This window comes from Cervus canadensis, chromosome 11 (genome assembly GCF_019320065.1).
Source record: "Cervus canadensis isolate Bull #8, Minnesota chromosome 11, ASM1932006v1, whole genome shotgun sequence".
In the NCBI taxonomy this organism is placed as follows: Eukaryota; Metazoa; Chordata; class Mammalia; order Artiodactyla; family Cervidae; genus Cervus; species Cervus canadensis.
In genome coordinates this window covers 12737017-12747218 of record NC_057396.1, presented here as the reverse complement: position 1 = coordinate 12747218, position 10202 = coordinate 12737017, and positions in this window count along the sequence as shown.

The window sequence follows — 10202 nt, the reverse complement described above, 5'->3', positions numbered from 1 at the left end:
TAATCTTTCTTCACAAACCTGCATTTTCTACAACTTTCTCTACTTTTCCAGCTGCTTTGGTTGGTCAATAAACTTGAAGCCATCTTTGATACCCTTTGTCTAATTCACATGTAATCCATTGATCTGATGATGAATCTAATTCAGAAACTCCCGTTTCTTACAATTTCACCACCAGCATAATTTCCCAGGTCATGATTATCTCTCTCTTAGTTTCTTGCAAAACTTTCTACCTGGTCTTTCCGCATCTGCCCTTGTCTCCTACAGTCTATTCTCAAGACTACTACCAGAGGAATCACTTTAAGACATAAATTGAATGATGTGACCTCTCTTTCCCTACAAACCTTAATGGCATCCCTCAGAGACAAAGTCAGTCTTTACAGTGGGGTGGTAAGTTGACTGCATGAATGATCACAGTTCTCCAGCTCTCCCGGTATCTGCCTCCTTTGCAAAGCAACTATGCAACTCATCCCATTAAGAGGTGGAATCTATTCCCTACCCCTTGAATCTGGACTGGCCCTGTGATTTGCTTTGGCAGAATGCACTGTACAGGATGACGTGCCACCCCTGAGCCTGAGGCTTTCTTGGAACCCTGCTCTGCCCATGTAAACAAGCCCAGGCTAGCCTGCAGGCTGGCGAGAGATGTGTGGTCCAGGCGCCTCCTTGCCCCAGCTGGCAGCCAGTCAACAGTCAGGCATGAGAATGAGGCCATCCCAGAATAGCCAGCCTTGGGCCAAGCTACCACCCTCAATGAGCAAGTCCAGCTGAGATAAGCCCAGACTGGCCAAGATCATCAGAGCCCAGCTGAGCCACAGACTCATGAGCAGTAGAAGAAGCTTATTGATTTAAGCCACTGGGTTTTGCAGTTGTAAAAAAAATGGTACAAATGACCCACAAGGCCTTTCATGATCCACAACTTCCTTTATTTTTCTGACTTCAACCTCTACTACTTTCTGGAAGTCTTGTTCACCGTGTCCCCAGCCACAGTGATCTCTCGGCTTTTCCTGGATGATAATCACTCTGTTCCAGCCTCAGAGCCTTTGCGCTTGTTATTTCCTCTGCCTAGAATGCTTTTCTCTCCATATCCCCATGGCTCCTTCCTTCATTTGTCTCAAGACCTGCTTGAGTTACATCTAGGCAAGGGTGATATTCAAAATGTTTTTTAAACATTATAGGCTGAATACTGAACCAATCAGAATAGTCAAGGGCACAGAGCAAAGATCAGGGTCTTGGTTGTCCACAGTTGAGCTATGAATTCATCTTTTAATAACTGAATTGTAGGGAGGATTCCAAAAGAGAGGCCAGGATAGCCAACTTGGTGGCATGAACAACAGCAGAGAGGCTTCAGGCCATGTTTGTTTACTGATTGGTAGGCACTATTTTAATATTTTAAGAGAGAGATCAGCTCTGATTATCAGGAAGATGTTACCCCCCCCCCCACCACTCTACCCAGGAACCACCTTTTGCCAGCACACACTGTAGACACCTTGTTTTACTAAATATTCCTCCAAAGCACTATTATCACCATCTGATCTAGTTGGCTGTTCACTTGTTTATTACATTTCTGCTGTACTCCTCCCTCTAGAACAGTGTCGTCCAATAGAAGTTTCTCTAATGGAGGAAATGTTCTTTTTTGAAGGCATTCAGTATATATTCACAAGCCACATGTGACCACCAAGCACCTGAAATGTGGCAATGGCAACTTAGAAAATTGAATTTCTAATTTTATTTAAAATTTAATGTTAATTACTTTAACTGTAAACAGTCTCATGTAGTTATTGTCTATCATACTGAACAACACAACTCTAGAATGTAATAAGACTAAGGACTTTTGTAACTTATTCACTACTTTATCCTCAATGCTTAGAATTCAAAGTGTCCTGTAAGAGTTGGTGAATGAATGAATGAGCAAGCGAATGAATATGGTGGCTGGGGAGGGCAGTAGACTGCAAAAGGAGGTATTCACACCCAAAAGTTGAAAGCCTATTGAAGGTTGTGGTCACGATGGATGTGGTTTTGAGGACATAGTAGCTTCTCGCCTACTCTCCATATCAGGCTCTCAGTTTGGCAGTATGCACCGAGAGGGGAAAGATTCCTTACCTGAACCACAGTGCACTAATTTTTCACTCTCCCCTCAGCCAGTTGGCAAATGGGCTGGGCATAATAAAAGGTTTCCTTTGGCCTGTCCTTCTGGAATTTTAATGGAGGACAGAACTCAGTGACACCGGGGCGTTCAGCACCAGTCTTTAGTGGTGGCTGTGATAGAGCTCAGATGCTGGAGGATGACTTCCCAAGGACAACGGAGAAAGTCCACATTTGAGGACCGTTCTTCCCACTGTCACTATGGCAGATCATCAGAGAGACACATCCTTACCTGAGCCTCAGGTAGGGCTCAGTAACTCTTAGGGATCCAAGGAACAATTCCAAGGACACACACAACAAGCAGTTCCCAGTCACTGTTGCCTGCACACCCATCCCTGCAGCCAATTCTAGCTCATATCATAGCCTCACTGTACTAGCCAGTACAGTGCTGTGCAGTATTGTTTAGCCTGACTCTACTGCATTTTACTGTTTGCTTGTGACAGGCCTTTTCACACTGCTCTTCCAACACCCAGTCTGTGCAGTGCCCCTTCAACTCTCAAAAGCATCCTGATAAATTACAGATATTGATGAGTTGTCTGGTTATCCTACTCTTCGTGAGTTCTCATTATTCATCAGGCTTCATTCTAAGAATTTCACGTATTTTTTTTACATTTACACCTTGTAACCTATGAGGCAAATATTACCTCCACTCACCCTAGAATCTGAGAGGCTGAAGGATTGGTCTACTTTCCTGGGGACCAACAGGTTTAGATATGGACAGTGACCGGGTAAACAAGGCTTCCAGGAATGTAACGCAGACTAGGCACCTCCTCATACTTCCTGAAAGACGTTTCCATTGGAAAGGAAGCCCTAACGGGGAAGAGTCTTTTTCATAGTGGCTATTGCTTCTCTCTTGAATAAGCAGTAGTCTGAGAATTTCCAGGGCAAAGGCACCATGTCTGCTCTTACGGGCTGTTGTTGTTTTTCAGTCCCACAGTCGTTTCCGACTCTTTGAGACCCCATGGACTGCAGAACATCAGGCTTCCCCGTCTTTCACTCTCTCTCAGACTTTGTTCAAGCTCCTGTCTGTTGAGTTGGTAATGCCATCAAACCATCTCGTCCTCTGTTGCCCCCTTCTCCTCCTGCCCTCAGTCTTTCCCAGCATCAGAGTCTTTCCCAATGAGTCAGCTCTTTGTATCAAGTGGCCAAAGACCTTCAGCTCAGAATCAGTCCTTCCAGTGAGTATTCAGGGTTGATTTCCTTCAGGACTGACTGGTTTGACAGGATTGACTGGCTCCCACGGGACCATTTCCCAAATCCAGTAGAAGATGCTCACACCCTGGTCTTATTATCTGAGAGCTGATGTTTCTCCCATGGGAGGATTTGAAAAACTTGGAAAGAGATGGAATCTTCCAGGGTAGGTCCAAGGAAAGCTAGCAGAAGCTCTGCTGCAGAGAGCATGGATGAGGAGCCTCTAATCTGTTTCAAATTAGGTGTCTTCTTGGTTGACTCTGAGCATGTCCAGTAAAGGCTGAGGATGAGGCAGGCAGACCAGAATACAATGTGCCAACCGTGGCTGTGTGAGTCAAAGGGGAACCAAATTAACTCATGGAGTTGAATGAGTTCCAGATTGCTTATAAATGTCATAGAAAGGCACTGACAACATGAAGGTTGTATTCCTTGTTTTTTCACTTTTCTTTGGAGTCTCTTAAAAAGAAGCTTTCAGCTCAGAGTATCATTGAAAATGTTAACAATAGCCTACCACTGAATAGCTCTTTATAATACGTAAAATGTCTTTCACATCTATTATCTCAGTGGGTCTGACACCAACCTTATGAGTAGACAAGCCTGTTATTAATAACTTTGTTTTAAAAGTGAGGGCACCAAGGTTCAGTGAGGTTAAGCGATTTGCTCAAACACATGTGTGTTATGATAATAATAAGTATCACTTACAAAGTGCTTAAGTGCTGTGCATTTATAGAGTGCTTAAATTATCTCATTTAAAGCTCACAGCCCTATGTCAGATAGAGATGTGATTCTCCCCAGGAACACTGAAGCTGGGGGCAGGTGCCAGCCCACTGTCGAATCATTTATCTGGAAAGAGGTGCCACCAGGACAGGGACCAAGTACCTACTCAGAACCCAGTCTGAACTGGATTCCCATGCCCTTTCCAATATCCAGGAGAAGGTTTATGTTGCCAAAGCATTATTTAAAATGGGAAGTATTGTTGAAGCCTGAGCCAAGGAAAGTGGATGGAAGGAATCCCAGTTGTGAGGTGGGAAGAGGGAGGTTGGTGCTGAGAGATGACGCTGTTGACACTGGTCAGTTGTGGGTCCTTGTGGGACCTCAAGGAGCCTTATGGGGCCTGGCATATGGCATGTTCCATGAAGCAGGGACATTTCTCTTGCTGCTCCAGAACATACTGGGTGCTTAATAAACAGTTGCTCTGTGAGTAGAAGAATAGATGGTTCACAGCTTATAAAATAAAACATGAATTATTCAAGAAATACTCTTCCTTTTTATCCAACATAATTTGGGAGTAATTTATATGCAATCAAATGAACCCATTTTAAGTAAATGTTTGGGTGCATTTGAAAATATATATGCCTGTGTGGCCCCAATCAAAATGTAGAACATTTCGTTTATCCACCAAACTTCCCTGGTACTTCATCTCAGCCTCTCTCTGCTTTTCCCCTTTATGGCATCTATTTGTCCCTATTGGGACAACTCAGCATCCTATACCATTTTTAACAATCTTGTGATATTATCTTGTTGTTCTTCAGTCTCTGAGTCGTGTCTGACTCTTTGCAGCTCCATAGACTGTAGCCCGCCAGGCTCCCCCATCCATGGGATTGCCCAGGCAAGAATACAGGAGTGGCTTACCATTCCCTTCTCCAGGGGATCTTCCTGACACAAGGACTGAACCCACATCTCCTGTACTGCAGGCAAATTCTTCACCACTGAGCCTCCTGGGAAGCTCTGTGATATTATTATGTTGTTGTTGTTTTTTTTCCCAGAAAGCATAAATGAGGCTCATATTGAATTATTTTTCAAAGAAAAAAGGGGAAAGAGAAGTATTAGCTTGCCTAAAAGACTAGAGGAAGAGCCATTAGGCTGTGTGAGAAAGGGCTGGTGGTACACAACGGATGTGGCCTTCTGCTGGCAGAGGCAGGCAGGGGCCCTCACAGGCCATGTGAAGCATGGGTTCTGTACAGTTGTAGAAAGTCAAGTGACCATCTATGTCTAGTAATTAAAGTTCCTTTTCTCTATGTCAAAATGATGTGTGGACAGAAATACCTCCACTGTGTGTGTGAAGAGAGGGAGGAGAAAGAAGAGAAGGGAAAGAGAAAAAGAGAGAGAAATAATATTTACATTTGGATGGGCTTCGCAAATATCTCTTATCTAAAAATATTTCTCAGAGTTACTGTATGATCCTGCAATCCCACTCCTGGGCATGTATCTGGAGAAAACTCTAACTTGAAAAGATACATGCACCCCTACGTTCATAGAATCACTATTTACAATAGGCAGGACATGGAAGCAACCTAAATGTCCACCATCAGAGGAGTGGATAAAGAAGATGTGGTACATATATACAATGGAATATTGTTCAGCCATAAAAAGAATGAAATAACGCCATTTGCGGAAACATGGAGGGACTTAGAGATTATCATACTAAATGAAGTAAGTCAGGCAAAGACAAATATGATATTACTTATATGTAAAATCTAAAAAATGATACAAATGAACCTATAAACAAAACAGAAATAGACTCACAGACAGAAAAAAACAAACTTATGGTCACCAAAGGGGAAATGGGGAGGAGGGATAAATTTGGAATTTGTGATTAACAGATATGCAATCTATAAAATAGATAACCAACAAGATCCTACTGTATAATACAGAGAAGTGTATTCAAAATCTTGTAATAAAATATAATGAAAAATAATTTGAAAAAGAATATATATGTGTGTGTATAACTGAATCACTTTGATGTATACATAAAACATTGTAAATCAACTATATTTCAATTAAAAATCTAAAAATGTCTCTTGTTTGCCTGTCAATTGTCTAAAAAAGTTTCTTTTTGCTATTTTATGAATTTATCCTTCATATATAATGTAATGTACTTTGTGAAAAAAAAAAAAAGAATTCAGGACTAGGAAGGAGGAAAATTGAATCTCCACCTTGGTTCTCACATGAAAACTTCTAATTCTGTCCATGTTTTTTCTCTTCCCAGTTCCTCATAAACCCCACTGGTAAATGTATATAATAATCATTGTCCTAACAGTGTAAAGCCTCTTAAAACAGTAAGAGGCATTTTGCTGCCGGTTCTTGTGTCCTCGTGATTGGACCTTGATCCTGTGCTTTGCAACCTACTTTCTTTTAATTGAGAGAAAGGCCCAATAGTAATTGGTGATTTACCATTTAAATAAAGAGCAAGCATGTCTCAAAATATAGAAGGGGTTTCTAGAATGATCTCTCACTCTCCTTAAAGGACGTTTGTTTTATCCCTTGTCAAAGCAAGGAAGTAAATGAGAAGAAATGTCTAATCACCGGGGACATATGCTGAAAGGAATGTTCTTTTTTTGTTGTAAAACTATGAGGCAAGGGCTAGGTAATTCCTTGATGTCACCAGCATATTAGGCATAGAAAATCAGGAAATGTTTAAAAATTAAATATGTTCACACACCCAAGAGTATAATGGGCTTCCCCAGTGGCTCAGCAGTAAAGAATTTGCCTACAATGCAGGAGATACGGCAGCAGCTACAGGTTCAATTCCTGGGTTGGGAAGATCCCCTGGAGAAGGAAATGGCAACCCACTCCAGTATTCTTGCCTGGAAAATCCTAGGGACAGAGGAGCCTGGCAGGCTACTGTCCATGGGGTCACAAAAGAGACAAGGCTTAGCTACTAAACAACACAGCAACAAAGAATTTTTATAGCATAGAAGCATATTTATGGAGTTTTTGCATTTTTTTTTCATTTATTTTTATTAGTTGGAGGCTAATTACTTTACAATATTGTAGTGGTTTTTGCCATACATTGACATGAATCAGCCATGGATTTACACGTATTCCCCATCCCGATCCCCCCTCCCACCTCCCTCTCTACCCGATCCCTCTGGGCCTTTCCAGTGCACCAGGCCCGAGCACTTGTCTCATGCATCCAACCTGGGCTGATGATCTGTTTCACCGTATCTAATATACACATTTCGATACTGTTCTCTCGAAACATCCCACCCTTGCCTTCTCCCACAGAGTCCAAAAGTCTGTTCTGTACATCTGTGTCTCTTTTTCTGTTTTGCATATAGGGTTATCATTACCATCTTTCTAAATTCCATATATACGTGTTAGTATACTGTAATGGTCTTTATCATTCTGGCTTACTTCACTCTGTATAATGGGCTCCAGTTTCATCCATCTCATTAGCACTGATTCAAATGAATTCTTTTTAATGGCTGAGTAGTATTCCATGGTGTATATGTACCACAGCTTCCTTATCCATTCGTCTGCTGATGGGCATCTAGGTTGCTTCCATGTCCTGGCAATTATAAACAGTGCTGCAATGAACATTGGGGTGCACATGTCTCTTTCAGATCTGGTTTCCTCAGTGTGTATGCCCAGAAGTGGTATTGCTGGGTCATACGGCTGTTCTATTTCCAGTTTTCTAATGCATTTTTTTTTTAAATACAAAAATGAACAACCACACACTTACCACTGCAGTGTAAGAAAGAAAGAGATTATTGTCAGAGGGTTATCAGAAGGCCCCATTAGGCTCTCCTGTTGCAATCCATCTCCCTCCCCAGACTTAACCATTATGGTGGACACTGTGTTTATCTCTCCCAGGGCTTATTTTAAAACCACATATGATAATATCCCTTAGCTTTTCCTAAGTGGAATCAGGCTGAGGGTATAATTCTGCAACCTGCTTGTTATGTGCAGTTTCACATTTGTGAAGTTTATCTATGTGGATGCATGTAAACTGATTCCAGACACTTTAAAAAATATATATTTATTTTTAATTGTAGGATAATTGCTTTACAATATTGTGTTTGTTTCTATGATATGTCTACATGATTCAGCCATAGGTGCACATAAGTTCCCTGAACTTCCCTCCCTCCCACCTCCCACCCTTTCCCACCCCTTTAGCTGTCCCAGAGCACCGGATTTGAGCTCCCTGTGTGGACAACTTTGAATTCTGTATAGCACCATGTTATATGACTGCAGCACAATTTGGTTACCCCTTCTCTTTGGTGAAAGTCCGGGCTGTTTTCCATTTTAACCATCAGAAATGAAAGTGAAAGTGTTAGTCAGTCAATTGTGTACCACTCTTTGTGACACCACAGACTGTAGCCCACCAGGCTTCTCTGTCAATGGGACTTTCCAGGCAAGAATACTGGAGTGTGTTGCCATTTCCTCCTCCAGGGGATTTTCCTGACCCAGGGACTGAACCTGCATCTCCTTCTTCTCCCGCATTGCAGGCAGATTCTTTACCACTGAGCCACCTGGGCAGCTGTTTTAAACATTTCTGCTCATGTTTTCTGGTAAATATGAGCAAGAGTTCTTCTAGGGTTTAGTCTCAGGAATGAAACTGCCATGTTTCAGCATATGACATATTCAGTTTCTCTAGATAATGCCACACAGCATTCCAGGGTGATAGTACCAATTTAAACACCTACTAAGGGCTTCCCTGATGTCTCAGCAGTAAAGAATCCATCTGCCAGTGTAGGAGACACAGATTTGATTTCCGTGTCGGGAAAATCCCCTGGAATAGGAGACGGCAACCCACTCCAGTATTCTTGCCTGGAAAATTCCATGGACAGAAGAGCCTGGCAGGCTACAGTCCATGGGGTGGCAAAGAGTCGGGCATGACTGAGCAACTGAGCATGCACACAGAGTACAAACAATAAGTAGGAAAAATCAAAATTAGTCTTGATGTATCATCTTTTTAAGGACTTCCCTGTAGCTCAAAGGGTAAAGAATCTGCCTGCAATGCAGGAGACCAGGGTTCAGTCCCTGGGTCAGGAAGATCCTCTGGAGAAGGGAATGGCCACCCACTCCAGTATTCTTGTCTGGAGAATTACAGGGACAGAGAAGCCTGGTGGGCTACAGTTTGTGGGGTCATAAAGAGTCGGACACGACAGAGCAACTAACACACACATCATCTTTTTAAGCTTCCTTAGTGCTCGAGCTTGGTTGCTTCAGTCATGTCCAACTCTCCTAAGACCCCACGGACTGTAGCCTGCCCAGCTCCTCTGTCAATGGGATTTTTCCCGCAAGAGAACTGTAGTGAGTTGCCATGCCCTGCTCCACGGGATATTCCTGAGCCAGGAATCAAACCCGAGTCTCCTGTCTTTCCTACACTGCAGGCATGTTCTTTACCACTGAGCCACCTGGGAAGCCCTTAAACATTGCTATACATTATACATTGCTAAATAGACTTTGCCAGTATTTTATTTAGGATTTCTTGGAACGAATTGCGTGAAGGAGATTGGCTCATCATATTATCTTTTTCATTTTGTCATTGTCAAGTTTAACTCTCCAGACTGTGCTAACACAATACACCGAGTTAGGGAGTGTCCCTCTTTCATGTTCACTAGACTAGTTTGCATATGTTTCTAATTATTTTTTCTTTTAATGTTTGGAAACTTTTTCCAGTCTGCTTTATTTGTGTGGGAAATTTTTTAAAATGATTTTTAATTGTTATAGGCTCATATTTTTAATTCCTCTGAAGCAAGTTTCAGTAAATTAGATTTTTTTTTTTCTGAGAACTTTTCCTTTTTCTCCAAATTTTCAAATTTTTGACACAAAAAATCATCTTACATTTTTAATCCAATGAAATCTGTGGGTGGACTCCTTTATCTTAAGTAGCTTCTTCTTTTATTGATCAGTCTTGGCAATGATTTGCCCAGAAAGGCTAAATTTTTTCTTTGTAGCTCCCGTCTTCATTTCTATTCTCATCTTATTATTTTCATTCTTCTATTTTCTTTGTGTTTATTCTGACTTCCCTTTTCTAATTTTGATTTTGAGGCTTAGTTCATGAATTTTCAGAGATTTTCCTTTATAATAAATGATTTTAAGGCTACAAATTACTGCCCTCAAATCATCCTGAAAAAAATGTT